Source organism: Amblyraja radiata, unplaced genomic scaffold (assembly GCF_010909765.2).
Source record: "Amblyraja radiata isolate CabotCenter1 unplaced genomic scaffold, sAmbRad1.1.pri scaffold_430_ctg1, whole genome shotgun sequence".
NCBI classification, from domain to species: domain Eukaryota; kingdom Metazoa; phylum Chordata; class Chondrichthyes; order Rajiformes; family Rajidae; genus Amblyraja; species Amblyraja radiata.
The window spans coordinates 742-21,342 of NW_022630533.1; the positions used below are offsets into that span (position 1 = coordinate 742).

The 20,601-nt window shown below is 45.3% G+C and overlaps 1 non-coding gene across 1 annotated transcript; it reads right to left on the reverse strand.

Annotated features, from left to right (window-relative positions):
* Positions 1-15,199: 15,199 nt before the first annotated feature.
* Positions 15,200-15,272, reverse strand: trnad-guc. The gene has a single exon. It is a non-coding gene; the product is annotated as a tRNA-Asp (tRNA).
* Between the last annotated feature and the right edge of the window lie 5,329 nt (positions 15,273-20,601).

Consider the following 20,601-nt stretch of genomic DNA (forward strand, 5'->3'; position numbering starts at 1 on the left):
AAATATCGAATGGCCAGTTTTTTGAGCTGCAATTAACTGTGCCAGTCGGGGTGACCGTGAGGCACAGCTACCTAAATTTACAGTAAAAAAAATATATAGAAACTAAGGTAAATTCAAGAGGAGCTGAAGGTGCAAAAACGGCGGAAGTTGATAGCGGACATTTGCCGGGAGATTTAAGATCCAAAATATCGGGAATTATCGCGTTTTTGCTCGCTGCATTTCATCAAAAGTAAGGCATTATTGACTTTTTATCTTATTCATTTGTGTTAGATGAAAAGTATTAAAAGTTAGAAATCCTTCAGTAAAATTGCAAATCGCCCCTATTCTCAGGTGGTTTTAACATGCAAATGAAAACGCTTCTGAAGCTCCATTTACCATTTAAATATCGTAACTCTCAATGCGTTTGGAAATACAGTTTACTCAGATGCAAGCTAAGGAATGGGATAATTTCAGCTGTTTGTTGGACAAAATCAGGAGGATTTTATTATTTGCCAAAATATATTTCTCAATGATTCTTGTTTAAAGCCTGCACAATCACCCAAACTACTTATTTATTTATGTCGCAATGTGAGTACAAACTTCCCCGCCCTGCCTTGCATCAACAGTGGGCACTGCATTGAGAAATATGTGGCACGGACTAGAAGGTCGAGATGGCCTGTTTCCGTGCTGTAATTGTTATATGTTTATGGTTATATGGTTACATTTGTTTCCCATCCGCGTCCACCACCTCCCGTCAGTGGAAGCCGAGCCCCTAACTCATTCATTTTTATCCTCCTCCTCTCCTGTGGATACAGTATTTTTCCTACTCCTTCCTTAATGGTATTAAAGACAACATCCTCACTGTTCCTTCTGTCGATGTCTTTTTGGCGGCTCCGTCTGCCGCTTCATTTCCCCTGCTTCTAATGATTTCCCCTTTTGGTGTCCCGCCACATGGACCACCGCTATCCTTTCTGGCAAATGTAATGCTACCACACCTTCTCATTAATTGTCTGTGCCAACTCCTTTCCTCTTGCTGTAATCATCCCCCTTTCTTTCCATATTCTCCCAACGTGTGCACTACTCCAAATGCATATTTGGAGTCGGTGTACACCGTTCCTTCCTTCCCCTCCACAATTCTAACGCCCGTATTAAGCATACAATTCACATGACTGAGCCGACCAACTACCTGGCAACCTGCCCGCCTCCACTCCTTCAAATCCTTCTCCTCCTATTATGGCATAACCCACTATATCTTTTTCCATTTATACAGCAGGAAGAACCGTCTATAAACCACCTTTCTCCCCTCTACCAGAGGCTGCTCCTCAAATCCTCCTTGCTCTTGGTCTGTAGTTCTATAACTTCGCTACAGTAGTGTTCTGGTCTCTGCCCTTCCTGCTCGTCGTCCGCCGAGTATAAAACTGGGAAGGTTTTTAAATTCTTATCGGTCAAATGGTCAATCGTCTTTTTCCATAAGTATCACTCGTACTTTAGGATCCTGGAGTCAGTCAACCACCGGTTGGACTTCTGAGTTAGTATTGTCCGACCGTGTGGGAGTGGATACTACCAGGTCACCTCCAAATGTCAATTTTCTACTTTCTTCCACTAATATTGCTGTTGCTGCGACCGCTTGAATACATACAGGCCACCCCTCGTGATACCGGATCCAGAGTTTAGAAAGGAATGCGACTGGCTGTCGCTTCCTTCCTCTCTTTTGTGTCAGTACCCCCAACGCATTCCATTCTCCGCATTAACAAGAGATGGAATGGTTGATCGATGGACGGGAGGGTAGTAACCGGTGCGGTGATCAGCTATTCTTTATTTCTCCAAATCTCTGTTCGTCCTCAGAATCCCATTGTACTTTATCAGTCTCCTCACACACAATTTATCATACAAGAACTTGACTTGTCGGGTGTAATTGTCTATCCATAATCTACAGTATCCAATTAACCCGAGAAACTTCCTGATTTCTTTTTTGTTCCTTTGCATCGGCAGCTATTCCAGCTATTCTTTCGGGGTTTATTCTCCTTTCCCCGTCAGTAATCAGTTGTCCTAGATATTTAACCCTCCTGTTCTACAAATTGTAGTTTATTTTTGGACACTCTCAATCCCTTTTCCCCTAAAATGTTTAAGAGGGTTATGGTTGCATCCCTTACTGGCTCTTCTTCTCCGCCTGAGAGTAACAAATCATCTACGTACTGCAATAATTGTGTCCCATAGGTCCTGGGAACATCCTCTAATACTTGTTCTAATATTTGCCCGAACAGGTTCGGGGATTCAGTAAATCCCTGAGGAGCACAGTCCATCGATACTGTTGCTTCCTCAGTGTGTCTGGGTTTTCCCACTCGAATGCAAGAGGTCTCTACTTTCCTCAGCCAGGGGGCAGCTCCAAAAGGCGTCTTTCAGATCTACCACACTGAACCACCTATGGTTAGGGGGTATACGTCCCATTATGGTATAAGGATTTGGGACTACCGGGTGTCGACCCTAACTACCTTATTCAATTCTCTTAGGTCCTGGACCAGTCGGAACGTTCCGTCAGTCTTTCTTACAGGGAGTATTGGCGTGTTGTAGGGGGACATACAACTCTCCAATACTCCATCCTTCAGTAAGTTTTCTATAATTGGCTGCAGCCCTTTCCTTCCTTCCATTGAAATCGGATACTGTCTTACTTGTACTACTTCACTTCCTTCTCGCAAGGCTATCCTCAGGGTGGTATTCTTAGCCCTCCCCTATTTCCCTCTCTTCCCCACACCTGTGAGACTATTCTTTCTTCATCTTCGGTCGTCAATTTTATAGTTGTACTATAATCTGTCCACCTACGGGAGCTGTGCCCATTCCTATTGAACTTGTAAGTCCCTTCCCATCAGATTTATTCTTGCCTGGGGCACCAGGATTAAGTCTTCCATGGCCTCTCGATTTTCATATCTTACCATTACTCCTTCTATCTCGGGAGCTGTCATTACCTTTCGCCCTACTCCAGAGATTTTGACTTGCTTTTCCCCTAATCCCATTCCCCCCGGTATCCTGGTTACACTTGATCTTTCCGCCCCTGAGTCCACCATAAATACCGTGTCTTCTCCTTGGGACCTAATTTTAAGTTTACCAAGAGTTCCCGTGTACGTCCTACACCCCCAAGGAGGGGAATCCCTGACCCCCTATTCCTCCATCAGTGTGTCGATTGTACTTCATGCCTTATCTTTGGACATTCTCTTTTAAAGTGTCCTTCTTTGTGACAATGATAACACCGGGATGGCCTGGTGGGCCATCCCCCTGATCCTTGTTCTTTATTTCCCGGGCGACCTCAACCTTGGCCACCCACCAAACTCCCTTTTATGGGTTCCTTTGGCCATTCAAAGTAACAATACTTTATCCTGACTTTTCTTACTTTTACCCTGAGTCCCCCCCTCACCCCATCCGTGCAACATCCGCCCCAATGGACTATCAGCGGAATGTGCGGCTCTTCACCAGTTTGAGCCTTTTCCCCGGGCCCTTACTTTGCCCGTTCCGGTTACCCATCCCTGTCAGACCTTTTCCCCGTCCAACAGAACCCAATCGCCCGAGTAATAACTTAATAGTCAATATTCTTACCCGAGTCCTGTGCACAGGATTGCTCGATTGATTGATCCCTTTCACTGGATTCCCTCTTGTTTCCAAGTCTCTTGTCCGATATCACTCGCTCAAAACCGCTGACTGCAAGCAAGGAGATCCGAGACTGCTGAAATCAGCAGGGTGCACCTTCCCTTCCTTTCGTGCCTCCGTCAAGCGGCCGGAGTGGCGATTCCGGACGAGCCCCCAACTTGTGAGATATATGGTTTGTGCTCACAATCACTACTCAGAGACTAAATCGTGGAAACAAGAAATGCTTTATTTTGCGAGTCTGCAGAATCGGGTGCCTCTCCAAGTTGAGACACCCCGAGCAAAGGAAAAACGTCTATTTTATACAATTCAGTATACAGTCTTTATTGATCGGACGCCTCCCCTTCTGACCCCTTCCAATCAGGGTACCGAGGTTCACAATCTTCCAACCCTCCCCTCCGTGCGTCATCAATCATTCCCTCTCCTCCCACATCATACATCGCATGTACATTTAAATTAGGTTCTTTGTCATGAGGGGCATAAAGTTAATATTCATTTATTTTATTAAGCATGCTCAGTAGCTGTTGCCCTAACCTACTTAATTGCCTTTGACCTAAAGAATAGCTTCTGTGTTGTCAGCTACATTCCTTACCTCATCTTGTTCTTCTACAATGTTATCAACAGCTCAGAAGGTCTGACTGTTTGTTCGAATCACAAGGTTGGTGATTCCAACTTCTCAGCCCATCACAAGGTCGGTGACTTCAATCACTCGGCCCCCTCACAATGATGTGGTTTAATCATCTTATCCTTCACAGTGTCCTTTCCAAATAAATGAAAACATATTTTACACTTTGTGACAACTTGATGTTTGAATGATGTTCTTCAACCAGTTTAGTTTGGAGATACAGCGCGGAAACAGACCCTCGGCCCACCGAGTCCGTGCCGACCAGCGATCTCCGCACATTAACACTATCCTACACACACACTCACACACTGGGGACAATTTACAATCTTTACCAGAAGCCAATTAACCTACAAACCTCGAGGAGGAGGAGCCATCTTGGTGAACGGATGCTAGCCAGCAGCCGTCCGTTTAAATTCGTTTTTTTAATAGTTTTAATGAGTCCTGTTTTTTGTTTGTAGGGGATATGGTCTTTTTAATGTGGGGGGTAGGTGTAAACTTTATTTCTAGGTCCCTACCTGGTCGGTGTGGCAGCCTTTTCTCCGGGCTGCCCGTCGACCCGTCCTCGTGGCCTACCAGAGGGCTTGGAGCGGCGTTTCCTGGCAGGGGACCGCCCAGCACCTCGGCCTCGGCGGCGGCACAGCGTTGGAGCGCTGGAGCGGAGCGGAGTGGAGCGGGCGATGCCTTGCCTGGGTCGCCGCGCTGGATCGACGCGCTGGAGCTCTGGCGAGCTGGACCGCCGAGAGCAACATCTGCGGGTCTGCGGAGCGGAGAGGCGGCGTGCGGAGAGGCGCAGTGCGGAGAGGCGGCGCCGTCTTTACCATCGGGAGCCTGGGAGCTCCAAACCGGCGCGGCCTTGTCGGCTTCGGCAGCCGCGGGCTCCAACCAGGAAGCGGCCGTTCCAGGTGGCCCAGCCGCAGAGAGGACTCTCCCACTACCCGGGGCAAGACCACCCTGTGAGAACGGCCAGGGACATCGGGCCTCCGTAGAGGCAATTGCGGTGGCCTCAATAGGCCTGACTTTGGGGTGAACATGGGGTGGGGACTGGACATTGTGCCTTCCCCACAGTGCTATCCACTGTGGGGGGATGATTTTATTTGTCTAATTGTAGTCCTGTAGGTCTGTGTCCAAGATGGCTGCCGTGAAGAGAGAGTGGACGCTGGCGCGCTTTGGCTGCCGCTGCTCTCTCTTCACACTGTGTTTTTGATTTTCTGTTTTGGATTGAATTCTGTTTTTAATTTGTGTCTCTGTGATGTCTTTACTACTTGTTATATTCCGATTATATGTTATTCCGATTACTATGTAAGGTGTCCTTGAGATGTCTGAAAGGCGCCATTAAATAAAATTTATTATTATTATTATTATTACAAACCTGCACGTCTTTGGAGTGTGGGAGGAAACCGGAGAAAACCCACGCAGGTCACGGGGAGAGAACTTGCAAACTCCGTACAGACAGCGCCCGTGGTCGGGATCGAACCGGGGCCTCTGGCACCATGAGGCGGCAACTCTACCGCTGCGCCACCGTGCCGCCCAGAAAGGGAGAGGTGAATAATTCTCTCTCCCTCTCTCTCCCATCCCTCTCTCTCTCTCTCTCTCGCTCCGCCCCCTCTCTCCTCTCTCGCCCTCTCTCTCTCGCCCTCCTCTCTCTTTCCTCTCTCTCTTTCCCTCTCTCTCTCCCATCTCTCTCTCTCCCATCTCTCTCTCTCTCCTCCTCTCTCTTGCCCTCTCCTCCCTCTCTCTCTCTCCTCCTATCGCTCTTGCCCTCTCTCCTCCTTCTCTCCCTCTCTCTCCCTCTCTCTTCCCCGTCCTTGTCTTTCTTTCCCTCTCTCTCCCTCTCAGTCGCACGCGCCCTCTCACATCCCCTCTCTCTCTACCTCTCTCACCCTATCTCACTCCCTCCTCTCTCTCTCTCTACCTCTCTCTACCTCTCTCTCCTCTCTTCGCCCTCTCTCTTCTCTCTCTCTCCCTCTCTCCTCAATCTCTCCCAAAGTTCCTCAAAACTTTTCAAAACTCTCCCAAACGTTCTCCCTCCCTCCCTCTCTCTCTCTCAACCCCTCCCCTCCTTCTCCCTTCCTTTTTTCTCTTCACCCCACCCTCAATGCACCAAAAAACACCAAAAAAACCACCCCGGAACCAACATTCAGCGTTTCGCCCTCCACCCGGACGTCTGAGACATCCGTCCTGCTTTGCCAGCGCCGGTGCGCCGCCCTAAAGCGTCCCCTCCCGCCCGAAGCGCCTTTGTGGACAAGAGTTCCGCCACCCAAGCGGAAGTGGTGCGGGAATGCAGCTGTGAAGAGCAGGTAAGGGGTTAAAGCGTTCCCATGCAGCGGGGGAGGCAGCAATGCAGCCAGTGATGCATGCATTCCCTTCAATGCAGCAGGGGGAGCATGCACAGACGCCATACTTTATATATCTCCCTAAATTCACACTTAATGTGGCCTTCAGACCGGTTTCTGTCTCATTCCAAACCATTTGCCCCAATAACTCCCCGAAAGTCACCAAGCCGACCTTGCGGGACAACGGCGTGGATGCGGGGAGCCCACAGCGTCCGGGAAAGGCCATTCGGCCCATTTCATTCACGCTAGCCCACGCTTGGCATTGTCTGAATTGGACCTTTCTGAATTTGTAGTCAGCATGGCAGTACTCTGCGTATCGCCAACTTACAGAGTCCACTGCGCCTTGCAACCATGGCTGACATATCTCCCCCTCTCTCTCCCCATCTCCCTCTGCCTCTCTCACCCGTTCTCTCTCCCCCTCTCTGCCTCTCTCCCCCTCTGCCTCGCTCTCCCCCTCTCTCTCTCTTTCTCCCTCTCTCTCTCCCTCTCTGCCCCTCTCTCTCTCCCCCTTTCTTCTCCCTCTCTCTCTCCATCTCTGCCTCTCTCTCTCTCCCTCCATCTCTCTCTCTCCCTCTCTCCCTCCATCTGTAGTGAGACCACACCTGGAGTATTGTGTGCAGTTTTGGTCTCCCAAATTGAGGAAGGACATTCTTGCTATTGAGGGAGTGCAGCGTAGGTTCACCAGGTTAATTCCAGGGATTGCGGGTCTGTCATATGCTGAGAGAATGGAGCGGCTGGGCTTGTATACTCTGGAGTTTAGAAGGATTAGAGGGGATCTTATTGAAACATATAAGATTATTAAGGGTTTGTACACGCTAGAGGCAGGAAACATGTTCCCGATGTTGTGGGAGTCGGTCAGTCATCTGGTACGGAGATGAGGATAAACGTTTCCATCCAGAGAGTTGTGAATCTGACCATTTAGGACTGAGATGAGAAACGTTTCCACCCAGAGAGTTGTGAATCTGTGGCCATTTGGGACTGAGATGAGGAGAAACGTTTCCACCCAGAGAGTTATGAATCTGGCCATTTAGGACTGACATGAGGAGAAACATTTCCACCCAGAGAGTTGTGAATCTGTGGGATTCTCTGCCTCAGAGGGTGATGGAGGCCGGTTCTCTGGATACTTTCAAGAGAGAGTTAGATAGGGCTCTTAAAGATAGCGGAGTCAGGGGATATGGGGAGAAGGCAGGAACAGGGTACTGATTGTGGATGATCAGCCATGATCACAGTGAATGGTGGTGCTGGCTCGAAGGGCCGAATGTCCTACTCCTGCACCTGTTATCTATTGTCCAGTGATTTGACTCTATTGCTGGTAGACAAAAATGCTGGAGAAACTCAGCGTGTGAGGCAGCATCTATCGAGTGAACAAAATGGTTCTTGAGTCTGAAGAAGGGTCTCGACCCGAATAGTCACCTATTCCTTCGCTCCATAGATGCTGCCTAACTCGCTGAGTTACCCCAGCATTTTGTGTCTACCTTCGATTTTGCAGCATCTGCAGTTCCTTCTTAAACATTTAGACGATATTGTTGTCTCGTTTATTCCATTCCATTGCGGTTCTTACAAAGAACGAGTCCTTATAAATATCTGTCCCAGCCAATGGCGTTTCTATTTGCAGATCATTTCTCAATGATCTCAAAGAGAGAGACAGAGAGAGAGAGAGAGAGACAGACAGACTGAGAGAGACAGAGACAGAACAAGAGAGACGGAGAGAGACAGACAGAGAGAGAGAGACAAAGAGAGAGAGAGAGAAATAGAGAGAGATATACAGAGAGACAGGGAGAGAGAGAGAGAAAGAGAAACAGAGAGAGAGAGAGATACAGAGAGAGAGAGACATAGATAGAGAGAGAGAGAGAGAGAGGTCAAGGTAGAGAGCGAGAGACCACATTTATACCCTCCACACTCATTGAAAAACATATACACCAAGCAAAAAATGGGAAAATATTTGCCTGTTTTATAGACTTTGAGAAAGCATTTGACATGAAGGGCTCTATTACAAACTCTGTTTTTGTATAGGAGGAAAGGTATATGACCTTATCAAATCAATGTATCTGAATAATAAATGTGGCGTTAAAATTGGGGACAAACGCACTGATCTCTTCGCCCAGAGAAGAAGCGTCCGGCAAGGCTGCAATCTGAGCCCAACACTGTTTAATGTGTATATCAATGATTTGGCAGTAAAGTTGGACCAGAGCACAGCGCCTCTGTCTTCTGGACGGAGAGGTAAAATCCCAGTTTTATGCGGATTACTTGGTTCTGCTGTCCCCCACAGAACAGGGACTGCAGCAACAGTTGGACCTACTTGATGAGTATTTCCAAAATTGGGCCCTGGCAGTAAATCTAAAGAAAACTAACATCATGATTTTTCAGAAAAGACCCAGATGTCAGGAAGATAAATACAAATTTACTCTCAATGGTATTATTATCGAACACACTATGAGCTATACTTACCTTGGTCTAACTGTTGCAGCATCAGGGAGCTTCAATATGGCAGTGAATGCACTAAAAGAGAAAGCTCGAAGAGCTCTGTATGCAATAGAAAGAAGATTCTACAACATCCAACTTCCAATTAAAATCTGGCTTAAAATATTTGACAGTGTAATCCAACCTATGGCGCTTTATGGTAGTGAAGTATGGGGGTCCGCTCAGTCAACATAGTTATAGTAAATGGGAAAAACATACAACGGAGGCCCTGTATTCGGAATTCTGTTGGAACATTCTCCGTATCCAAAGGAAAACACCAACAAACGCATGTAGGGCGGAAGTAGGCAGATACCCACTGATAATAAATATCCAGAAAAAAGCACTACATTTTGGAATGACCTTAAATCTAGCCCCCCAGATACCCTCCAGTTTAAAGCCCTTAAAACACAAGAGGGAATCCAGAAAAGAGTTCCCTGTGTCAGTTGGTACTGAGACTAACTACCCTATTCAGTTAAACCCTATCCAGTTAAACCCTACCAGCCTCAGATCAATACTGATCCCCAATCACCAGTTAGAGTGAACCAAATTATCAAACAATGTAAAGAAACGTATTTGGAACATTGGGATAAAGAAACCAAAAGCCAAAGCAGATTAGAATGTTACTGTGCCCTAAAAAGAGATGATAAATTGGCAGACTATATCTCAACTGTTAGAGACATAAAGCAGAGACAGACCCTCACCAAATACAGGTCAAGTCACCACTATTTGGCAGTTGAAAAAGGAAGGCAGAAGAGATTCTGGCAACCAAGAGATAACAGAATATGCGGCCACTATTTGACAGATGAGGTTGAAACAGAGATGCACTTCCTCCTAAAATACAAAAAAATTGACAAAACAAGGAAAACATACTTTGACAGTCTGGCAACCCCTGATTTTAAAGAACTAGTTGATACATCAAAACTAAGAATAATCCTTGGTGAAGGAAATACGGCACATCTTGGTGCACAATACGTAACAGCATGCTATAACCTGAGAGACGGTGAATGACCAACATGCACATATGTACACACACTAATTGACTGGGGGAGGCTGGTGAATAAACACATCTGCGCCTTCCTCCCTCGGAACATGGACCCGTTGCAGTTCGCATACCGTCCGAACAGATCCATGGACGATGCGGTCTCCCAGGTCTTGCACACCGCTCTCTCCCATCTGGATAGCCAGAAGGGAGGCTACGTGAGGATGCTGTTCATAGACTACAGTTCAGCCTTCAACACGATAGTCCCCACCAGACTGGCCGGGAAGCTAATGGAATTGGGGCTCAACACCTCCCTGTGTGCCTGGGTCCTGGACTTTCTCACCGCCAGGCCCCAGGTAGTCAAGATGGGAGGGAATACATCGAAGTCCCTCACCCTGAGCACAGGATCGCCCCAGGGTTGCGTCCTCAGCCCCCTATTGTACTCCCTGTACACACATGACTGTGTGGCTAGGTTCAGCTCCAACTCAATAATTAAGTTTGCTGATGACACTGTGGTGGTGGGCCTGATCTCAGACAACGATGAGAAGGCATACCGGGAGGAGGTGGCTGATCTAGCACTCTGGTGCCAGGATAACAGCCTCCTCTTGAACATCAAAAAAACGAAGGAGCTGATCATGGACTTTAGGAGGGCACATCATCCGAGGACGTACACTCCATTGAGGATAAATGGGGATCCTGTGGATAGGGTGAACTGTTTTAAATATCTGGGAGTCCACATCGTGAGTAAGGCAAGGCAGCGCCTTTACCACCTCAGGCAATTGAGGAAATTCAGTGTCTCCGAGGATCCTCCAGTGCTTCTACGCAGCGGCGGTGGAAAGCATCTCGTCCGGGAACATTACCATCTGGTTTGGGAATTGCTCTGCCAAGGACAAGAAAGCTCTGCAGAGAGTAGTGCGTTCGGCCGAACGCACTATGGGAACTTCACTTGCCCCCCTGCAGGAACTATACATCAGGAGGTGCAACTCCAGAGCCAACAATATCATGAGAGACCCCTTCCACCCCTGCAACGGACTGTTCCAGCTGCTACGGTCAGGCAAACGCCTCCGTTGCCATGCGGTGAGAACAGAGAGGTTGAGAAGGAGTTTCTTCCCAGAGGCCATTCGGACTGTAAATGCCTATCTCACCAGGGACTAACTCTACTGAACATTTTACCTTCCATTATTTATTATGTAAAGGTATATGTGTGTTATGATTGTGTTTATAGTTTGTTTGGTTGTTTGTCTTTTTGCACAAAAGTCCGCGAGCATTGCCACTTTCATTTCACTGCACATCTCGTATGTGTATGTGACAAATAAACTTGACTTGACTTGACTTGACATTAACTGACACTAAGAAACTAATATTGAATTGCTAAACTTGCTATTGTGTTGTACTGCATACAGCTGCAAGAACGTGTAGCAATCAATACAGGGCTATAGGTCTATTGCGAGTTTTTGTCCAGGAACATATCTATCCATGCACCGTATACTGTATTTATACTCATGCATTTTAAATATGTATGTCATGTTTTATACTTTGGCAATATAACAATGTATTTTTTGTCATGCCAATAAAGTTTTTTAATTGAAAATTGAATTGAAATTGAATTGACAGAGAGAGTGAGAGAGGGAGACAGAGAGAGAGAGAGAGAAAGAGAGAAAGAGGGAGAGAGAGAGACAGAGAGAGAGACAGAGAGAGAGAGAGAGACAGTGAGAGACAGAGAAAGAGAGACAGCGATAGACAAAGAGAGAGAGGGAGAAAGAGAGAGAGGGAGACAGAGAACGGGAGAAACAGAGAGAGGGAGAGAGAGACAAAGCAACAGAGAGAGAGAGAGAGAGAGAGAGGGAGAGAGAGAGAGAGGGAAAGAGACACAGACAGACAGAGAGACAGGGACATATCTATCCATGCACTGTATACATGTATTTATACTTATGCACTTTAAATATGTGTGTCATGTTTTATACTTTGGCAATATAACAATGCATTTTATCATGCAAATAACGTTTTTAAATTGAAATTTGACAGACAGAGAGAGAGACAGAGACAGGGACAGAGAGCGAGAGAGAGACAGTGAGAGAGAAACAGAGTGAGACAGAGAGAGAGAGACACACTGAGAGAGAGAGAGAGAGAGAGAGAGAGAGAGAGAGAGAGAAAGGATGAAAGAGAGAGACACACAGAGAGAAACACACAGAGACAGAGAGAGAGAAAGAAAAAGACAGAGAGAATGAGAGAAGCAGAGTGGGAGACAGCGAGAGACAGCGAGACAGACAGAGAGACAGAGAGAGACAGAGAGATAAACAGACAGAGAGACAGACAGAGAGAGATAGATAGAGAAAGACAGAGAGAGAGAGAGAGAGAGAGAGAGAGAGAGAGAGAGAGAGAGAGAGAGAGAGAGAGACAGAGAGAGAGACAGAGAGAGACAGAGAGAGAGACAGACAGAGAGAGAGACAGACATGGAGAGAGAGACAGACATGGAGGGAGAGAGAGAGAGAGAGAGAGAGAGAGAGACAGAGAGTGAGATTGACAGACAGAGAGAGTGACAGTGAAACAGAGAGAGACATAGAGAGAAACCGAGAGAGAGAGACAAATAGAGAGAGGCAGATAGGGAGAGAGATAGACAGAGAGAGACAGAGACAGAGAGAGAGAATGAAAGAGAGAGACACACAGAGAGAAACACACAGAGAGACAGAGAGAGAGAAAGAAAAAGACAGAGAGAATGAGAGAAGCAGAGTGGGAGACAGCGAGAGAGACAGCGAGAGAGACAGAGAGAGAGAGACAGAGAAAGAGAGAGACAGAGAGAGAGAGACACACACACACAGGGAGAGATAAAGAGAAAGCGAGAGAGACAGAGAGAGGGAGAGAGAGAGAGAGAGAGAGGGGGGGGAGAGAGCGAAACAGAGAGATAAAGAGAGAGAGACAGAGAGAGAGAGACAGAGAGAGAGAGACAGAGAGAGAGAGACTCTAATCGAAAACTACCCACATGTCCATGGGGAGGGGATCGGACGTGGGAGCAGACTAAAAGTATGCAAAGACCAAAGCCTGGATACAGACGATCCCCTCCTTACAATTTCCTACTATCAAAAAGGCAAGATCATGATACAGGGAAACAGAAAACTTGGCCTCTTTTGAAGAGGTCTTCCCCCTCCTAAAAGAGAAGGTAAATGAAAAAAGGACCAATACCCACCAGGATAACTATGAGGATAACTATGAAGATGACAGTCCACTAGAGACAACTGCTGCCATGGCCATCTCTACGCCTCCTACACCTCACAATTCAGACCGCCAGCTGAGAGAGAACCTGGCTGAGCTAGAACTCGAGTTCACAGAACTTAAACAAGCGCAGGCCAGGCAACTCTACCAGCTGAGAGAGGACATCAAGCAGCTGAGGACGAAAAATGATAACACCACCTCTGAGATGAAGAGAACCCTGGAGGAGCTGAAACAAGAAAACGGTGCACTCCGTGCCCAAATATCCAAAATGAAGGAGGACATGAATAAACAGGAAAAATAATTTGTCAAGCAGCTCCACAATGTCAGGGACATTCACCCAGAAGTCCCAAAAAAGACACATGAAGACACACAGAGCCCAGCTGCTGCTCGCTTTCCCATGCCTGCTCCGACCTCTCTGAGCTGCACTCAGCTCACCAATGCACCATTAGTGGACACCCCTTCTGCTACACAGCTTGCCCCAGGTACACAGTCAACAGGCAACCCTCACGCTAGCCTCACCCAACTTCCTGCCCCCCAGTCTGAAGAGCAAAACCCCAAGGTGGTCCTACTGACTGATTCCAACGGGAAGTTTCTGGACCCCCAGAGGCTGTTCCCAGGTGACCAGGAATTAGTCAAAAGGTGCAGCACCACAGACCAGGCAATGAGGGTCCTGAGCAAAGACACCATTGGCAGCCCTCAACACCTCGTGATCCATACAGGTATGAATGACCTGCGCACCTTCCACCATCGTACTGCTGGGGCAATAACGAGGATGGCAGAAAAGGCCAGCAAGGAATTCCCTGAATCAAGGATTGTGATCTCTATCCTGCTCCCCAGGGCAGATACCCTACCCCATGTGATCCACGATACCAACATGGAGATCAGCAGAGGATGTGCCACCCTCCCTAATGTCAAATTAGCCCACCACCCGACCATCGGTACATGGGACCTCCATGATGGAGTACATCTAAACAGACAGGGGGTGAGGGTCTTCGCAAAGAACCTCAAATATACTGCCATGGGACGTAACCTTCCCACCCCCTCAATCAATGGGAACCCAAGAGGCCAATCTGGACTCCCTCCCCCCCACCATGTAAGGACCACCCGCCAAGCTGTGAGGAGACAGAACAGCCCAGTCAGGGCCGCCAGTGCCCCCAGCTCATCATTCCAGCCACAGCCACGGATCACCTCGGAGATGGGAGAGATCAGGCAGCTGCTGCACACCCTATGTTCCCACCTCCTATGGTAACAAAGGATACAAATATATAAACAGTCCCTTCCGAGTGACTGATAAAAACAGCATATGATTGCACTGAATTAGTACTGTTGATATTATTGATATTGATATTAGTACTTGTGGCGGCAGATTTTTCATATCTTTCAGGTAATTAGCACCCTAGCCGCTAATTGGATGAGAATGGATAAGGGGAATATCTTCGGTACGCATGCAAGCTGCCGCAGAAACCTTCAGAGCTTCTCCATTCATAAAGCTTCAGCACACAGTCTTTTGATGAATATTTTCTTTATTGTAGATAGAAAACAGTAAGATACATCCAAGGTTTTTCCGACTTGTTACGGCAATCTTCTTCGAACTCCAGCTCATTACTTCAGATATTAGAAAGCTCCTCGTGTCTCCGTAACAATGACATGCCTTGACATGCTCGACATGGTCGAAGGATTAACCTTCTCCATCATCTCTCCAAAACTAATCTAAAAACTAAACTTCTGCGCAAGTAGTTAAGCTGCAAACACGCCCAAAGACACGTCATAAATCCCACCCACATTATAACGGGCAGTCTAAAATTTAAAGGCACATCCCATCCACAATGACATGCAAAACAGGCCAAATGGCCACTTGATACCGGCCCCTAATTGTTCCGAATACATAATGAGGCAATTACCAATAAACATCAAAAAAGTGGCCATAAAGGCTTAACATATATCAAAGGCAAAAGGTCAGGGAATAACACCCTGCAGCTCCTCGTCGGGAAATTGAACCCCGGTCTCCCGCGTGACAAGCGGGGATATTAAACCACTATACTAACGAGGAAAAAATAACATGCACTATAAATCTGCAATCACAATTCTTCTGGCTCTTCCATCTTTACTTTCGCCTTCTAGAAGTAAGCACAACTTAGTTATTAATCTTATTACAACGGTGGTTTAATTGAAGGTCATATCGTGCATACCAATCCCTTAAAATAAGGCATGGTACCCAGTATATAGTCCAAAAGATAATAGTCCAAAGCTTTGAGAGCATGAAACGTCTTCCTCCATGTCCGATCGACTCATTGATGTGTTGTAACAGCAATGTTGAAATATGAAAATCCTTCAAAAGAATAACAGGATCTTTAACAATAAAGTTCACCATTAAGTTTGATTTAACGTCCAAATCTTTAGCAGAGATTTCAAATCCCAGCTCAAGCTTTGGCCATTCTCTGTCTGGCTTGCAGAGAGATTTTAATTCATTGATCCATTTCTTTTCGCTTAAGAAACGGTTCACTGTCAGTTCTCTGGAAACTTCATTCGCAGAATTTTCTTCTGTGCCAACGTATTTCAGTTGCACCACATTAGTAACTTCAATTGCTCTCTCCATTGGCAGATCATGTCTGTCCAAGTCCAACTCTGGTTTCTTTGGCTCTATCATCTAGTGGAATGCTTTCACAATTGTCGCTGTCCCACTTCGAAAGTATAAATCCTCCCTTATTGCAAAGAGAAGTCAGATGTTCTACTGGTAGAATTGCTTCCTGCTCAGTAGGCCTAGATTTTAAGCAATCATCCTTGTAGAAGTTATTCTTCAAAGAGATTCTTCTTTTATGAATTTTACTCTTCTCGCCAAACTTTTGTTTGAAAGTCTGGGTACGTTGCTCTGCTATACTACGATTATTTGGCTGATTAACACTTTCTTGTTTGAAAGGTAAGTTCTCACAACAGTGTCCATTAGTTTTCACTGAATAGTTCATAACATCCATGAACTTCAATTCTTCTTTCCACATCTCTTCAGATGGTTTGCTGGTACTTTCCTTGGAGTCATGATTGTATGGCTTCATCACCGGCTTTTCTAATTCATCATTGGACATTTGATTAATAGCAATGGCAGGACAGTTCATCTGATTTTCGTTTTCGTGGTTCCTTTTCAAGGAGCCATAGATAACCCATCCAAGTCGGGTTTTCGTAGCATACGGTCCTTCACCTTGGCTCCTAACAATCTGTATAGGTTCCAAAGCCTTCAAAACATTCATTCCGATCAGTAAATCAACACTAGAATCTATGTCAGATATCTTGACATCCTTCAGGTAAGGCCATTGCTGTAAGTCTTCACATCTGGGTACATTTTGATGACCAACAGACATTGTTTCATGTGTAAAAACTTCTGAAATTGGAATAAAATTATCTTCATCCAAACTGGATATCTCCATACTCGTAATGCAATGACTCCTGCTCTCTTCATCTTTATTCATGGTACGTAATCAAATTTTAGTCTCTTTGATATTCGGCCTTCTCGTCAGGCTTTCTGTGCAAAAGGTAGTCGGACTTCCATGATCCAGAAAAGCATATGTCTGCAACACTGCATTCATCTTGCTGTTCCTTACTTGCACTGGTAACATAGAAAAATTACGAGTTTAAAGCCCGGCCCCAATATGAGCAGATACTTGAGGCGAGGTGATAGCATTTCTAGTAGTTGGCTGCTCGCCCTCTTCTGTTTGTTCTTCTTCTTCTTCTTCTTCTCCTCCTCCTCTTGTTCCCCTTCCCCTTCCTCTCCTTCTTCTTCTTCCACCTCCTCTTCCTCTTCCTCTTCCTCTTCCTCTTCCTCTTCCTCTTCCTCTTCCTCTTCCTCTTCCTCCCCCTCCCCCTCCCCCACACAGTCTCTTACCATATGTCCCTTTTTCAAACATCCAAACCAGATTCCCTTCTCTTTCATGAAATCCATCTTGTCTTCATATTCTTTCATCTTGAATCTACTTCATCACATAACAAACAAAATACTATTTGCTTGCTAGTAGACACCTTTCTTTTTCTTTCATCTGTCTTTTTCACAGATAGCAAAACTACTTTTCTTAGGTTGAGATCTGCTTCGGTTTTGGTAAAAGTAGAAACTTTATAAGTTGCAAGAGGTTTGCGATCTTCAATAGTTCCGTTGTATGAGTCTGACATGTACCGTACTTCTCTTTCTAAAAATTCCACCAGGCCTCGTAGCCTTTCGTAGGAATTTTATTTTGTGTACCTTCGATCTTCCAGAATCTGCAGTTCCTTCTTGAACTCGTAGCCTGGCTACTTGTTTGCTCTTATCTCGTATTTTGCCTGCCTTATCTCTGCACTTTTCTCTCATTCTTCTGGGCAACTTGTTAATGATGATTCTCATATTACTTGCAAGATTAATTTCCTCCATGTAGCCAATATTTTTCATCGAGCTGCAACATCTTCTCAGAAATATTGCATATTCACTCAATGTTTCCACATCTTCTGGTTTGATTTCTTTCCAAGCATGGGCCTTTTCAATGTATGCATTCGCAATCCTCTGTTCATCACCAAAACTTTCCTTTAGTAATCTTCTCGCCTTTTTATAGCGCTGGTTGCCTGGCTCCATCTGACAACTTTCTACAAGCACCTTCACACTTCCTTTTGTGTACTCCACCAGAAATCGTAAGCACTCTTTTTCATCCTTAACTTTCGTCTCTAATACCTCCTCTAGTGCCCTTACGAAAGTTTCATTCAAGTATTATCTTCTGCCCCACTCTCTGGGACAGGGTATTTAACCCCCCTGCCGGAGGTATCCTTCGACTTAATGTAGCGGCAGATTTTTCATATCTTTCAGGTAATTAGCACCCTAGCCGCTAATTGGACGAGAATGGATAAGGGGAATATCTTCGGTACGCATGCAAGCTGCCGCAGAGACCTTCAGAGCTTCTCCATTCATAAAGCTTCAGCACACAGTCTTTTGATGAATATTTTCTTTATTGTAGATAGAAAACAGTAAGATACATCCAAGGTTTTTCCGACTTGTTACGGCAATCTTCTTCGAACTCCAGCTCATTACTTCAGATATTAGAAAGCTCCTCGTGTCTCCGTAACAATGACATGCCTTGACATGCTCGACATGGTCGAAGGATTAACCTTCTCCATCGTCTCTCCAAAACGAATCTAAAAACTAAACTTCTGCGCAAGTAGTTAAGTTGCAAACACGCCCAAAGACACGTCATAAATCCCACCCACATTATAACGGGCAGTCTAAAATTTAAAGGCACATGCCATCCACAATAACATGCAAAACAGGCCAAATGGCCACTACAGTACTGTTGATATTGATTATTAATATAGTTATTATTACTAGGTGGCAGTACGAGTCTGCCTTACCATGGCATACAAAACTGTATCTAACATTCCCCAATTATAGAAAAAACTAGTGTTTTCGCACCTGTTGGGATAATTGGAAAAGATATATATCTATGTGCCGTCTACATACCCCCCAACAGAATCGCATATTTTGAAGAGGATATATTTGAAACTCTCCACAGGGAAATCAATCATTTCCGGGCCCAGGGAAATGTGCTACTATGTGGAGACCTGAATGCAAGGACCGGATGTGAACATGATTCCATAGACCCACAGGGCAACAGCCATATGTTCGGTCAAGCCCCCTTGTATGTCACACCAACTATCATTAACCGAAACAACCTTGACTGTGAAATAAATAAAAGTGGTAGAGAGGTAGTGCATCCCTGTCGAGCCTTGGGCCTGTACATAGTTAATGGTAGGCTCAGAGGGGACTCGCTGGGAAGGTTTACATATTCCTCAGCTCTTGGGTCTAGCGTGGTAGACTACGCAATTACTGACTAGACCCCTGCACTATCAGTGCATTCACTGTTAGGCAGCAGTCCCCTCTCTCAGACCATAGCCAAATCAACGTGTACCTAACATTTCCTGTCCAAACTAAAGACGTAAAAAAGGAACCCAGTAAGCTGTATAAACTAAATCAGACTTACAAATGGGTTTCAGATAGTGGAGATAAATTCACCATGGCCCTGAACTCACCCGATCTCACAAATAAAATACTGAAATTCAAGACAAAACCATATGAGACTACTAGAGATGGTGTAAACATGGCTAGAAATGACATTAATATGATCTTTCACAAGGCAGCCATCAAAGCTGACCTGGTGAAACAGAAAAGAAAAATTATCAAAAAACACAACCATGAAAAATGGTTCGACCATGGGTGTAAAAGTGTCAGAAAAGACCTGAGGAAAATATCGAACCAAAAACACCGTCAACCAAACAACCCAGACTTAAGTATTAGATATAATGAAACTCTTAAAAGGTATAAACACACGATTAGGAACAAAAAACAAAATTACACTCACAAAAGACTTGAAGAAATTGAAAATTCCATAAATCAAAACCAATTTTGGGATATGTGGAATAACCTGAGCACAACAAAACTACAAACACTACCAATTCAAGACGGTGATATCTGGAGAGCATACTTCAAAAATCTATATAAAGACATCCCAATAAATAAAATAAACTCAAATTATTCCCATATCAAAGAAAAACTCCAAACACTAGAAACAATAATTATAGATTATCAAAACCCTCTTGATTCCCCAATTACTTTGGAAGAACTGACCATAAATATAAAATCTCTTCACACAAAGAAAACCTGTGGTCCAGACAGCATTAAAAATGAAATGCTCAAGTACAGCACTCCGGAGATGCAGGACATAGTGCTTAGGCTGTTCAACATCATACTACGTTCAGGTTATTTCCCTGATATTTGGTGTCAAGGGCTTATTTCATCCATTTATAAGAGTGGAAACAAATTAGACCCAAATAACTATCGTTATATATATATCAACGATTTGGCAGTAAAGTTGGACTAGAGCACAGCACCGGGCCTCGGTCTTCTGGACGGAGAGGTAAAGTCCCTGTTTTATGCAGATGACTTGGTTCTGCTGTCCCCCACAGAACAGGGACTGCAGCAACAGTTGGGCCTACTTGATGAATGCTGCCAAAATTGGGCCCTGGCAGTAAATCTAAAGAAAACCAACATCATGATTTTTCAGAAAAGACCCAGATGTCAGGAAGATAAATACAAATTTACTCTCAATGGTACTGTTATCGAACACACTATGAGCTATACTTACCTTGATCTAACTGTTTCAGCATCAGGGAACTTCATTATGGCAGCGAATGCACTGAAAGAGAAAGCCCGAAGAGCTCTGTACACAATAAAAAGAAGATTCTACAACATCCAAATTCCAATTGAAATCTGGCTTAAAATATTTGACAGTGTAATCCAGCCTATTGCGCTTTATGGTAGCGAAGTATGGGGTCCGCTCAGTCACCATAGTTATAGTAAATGGGAAAAACATACAACG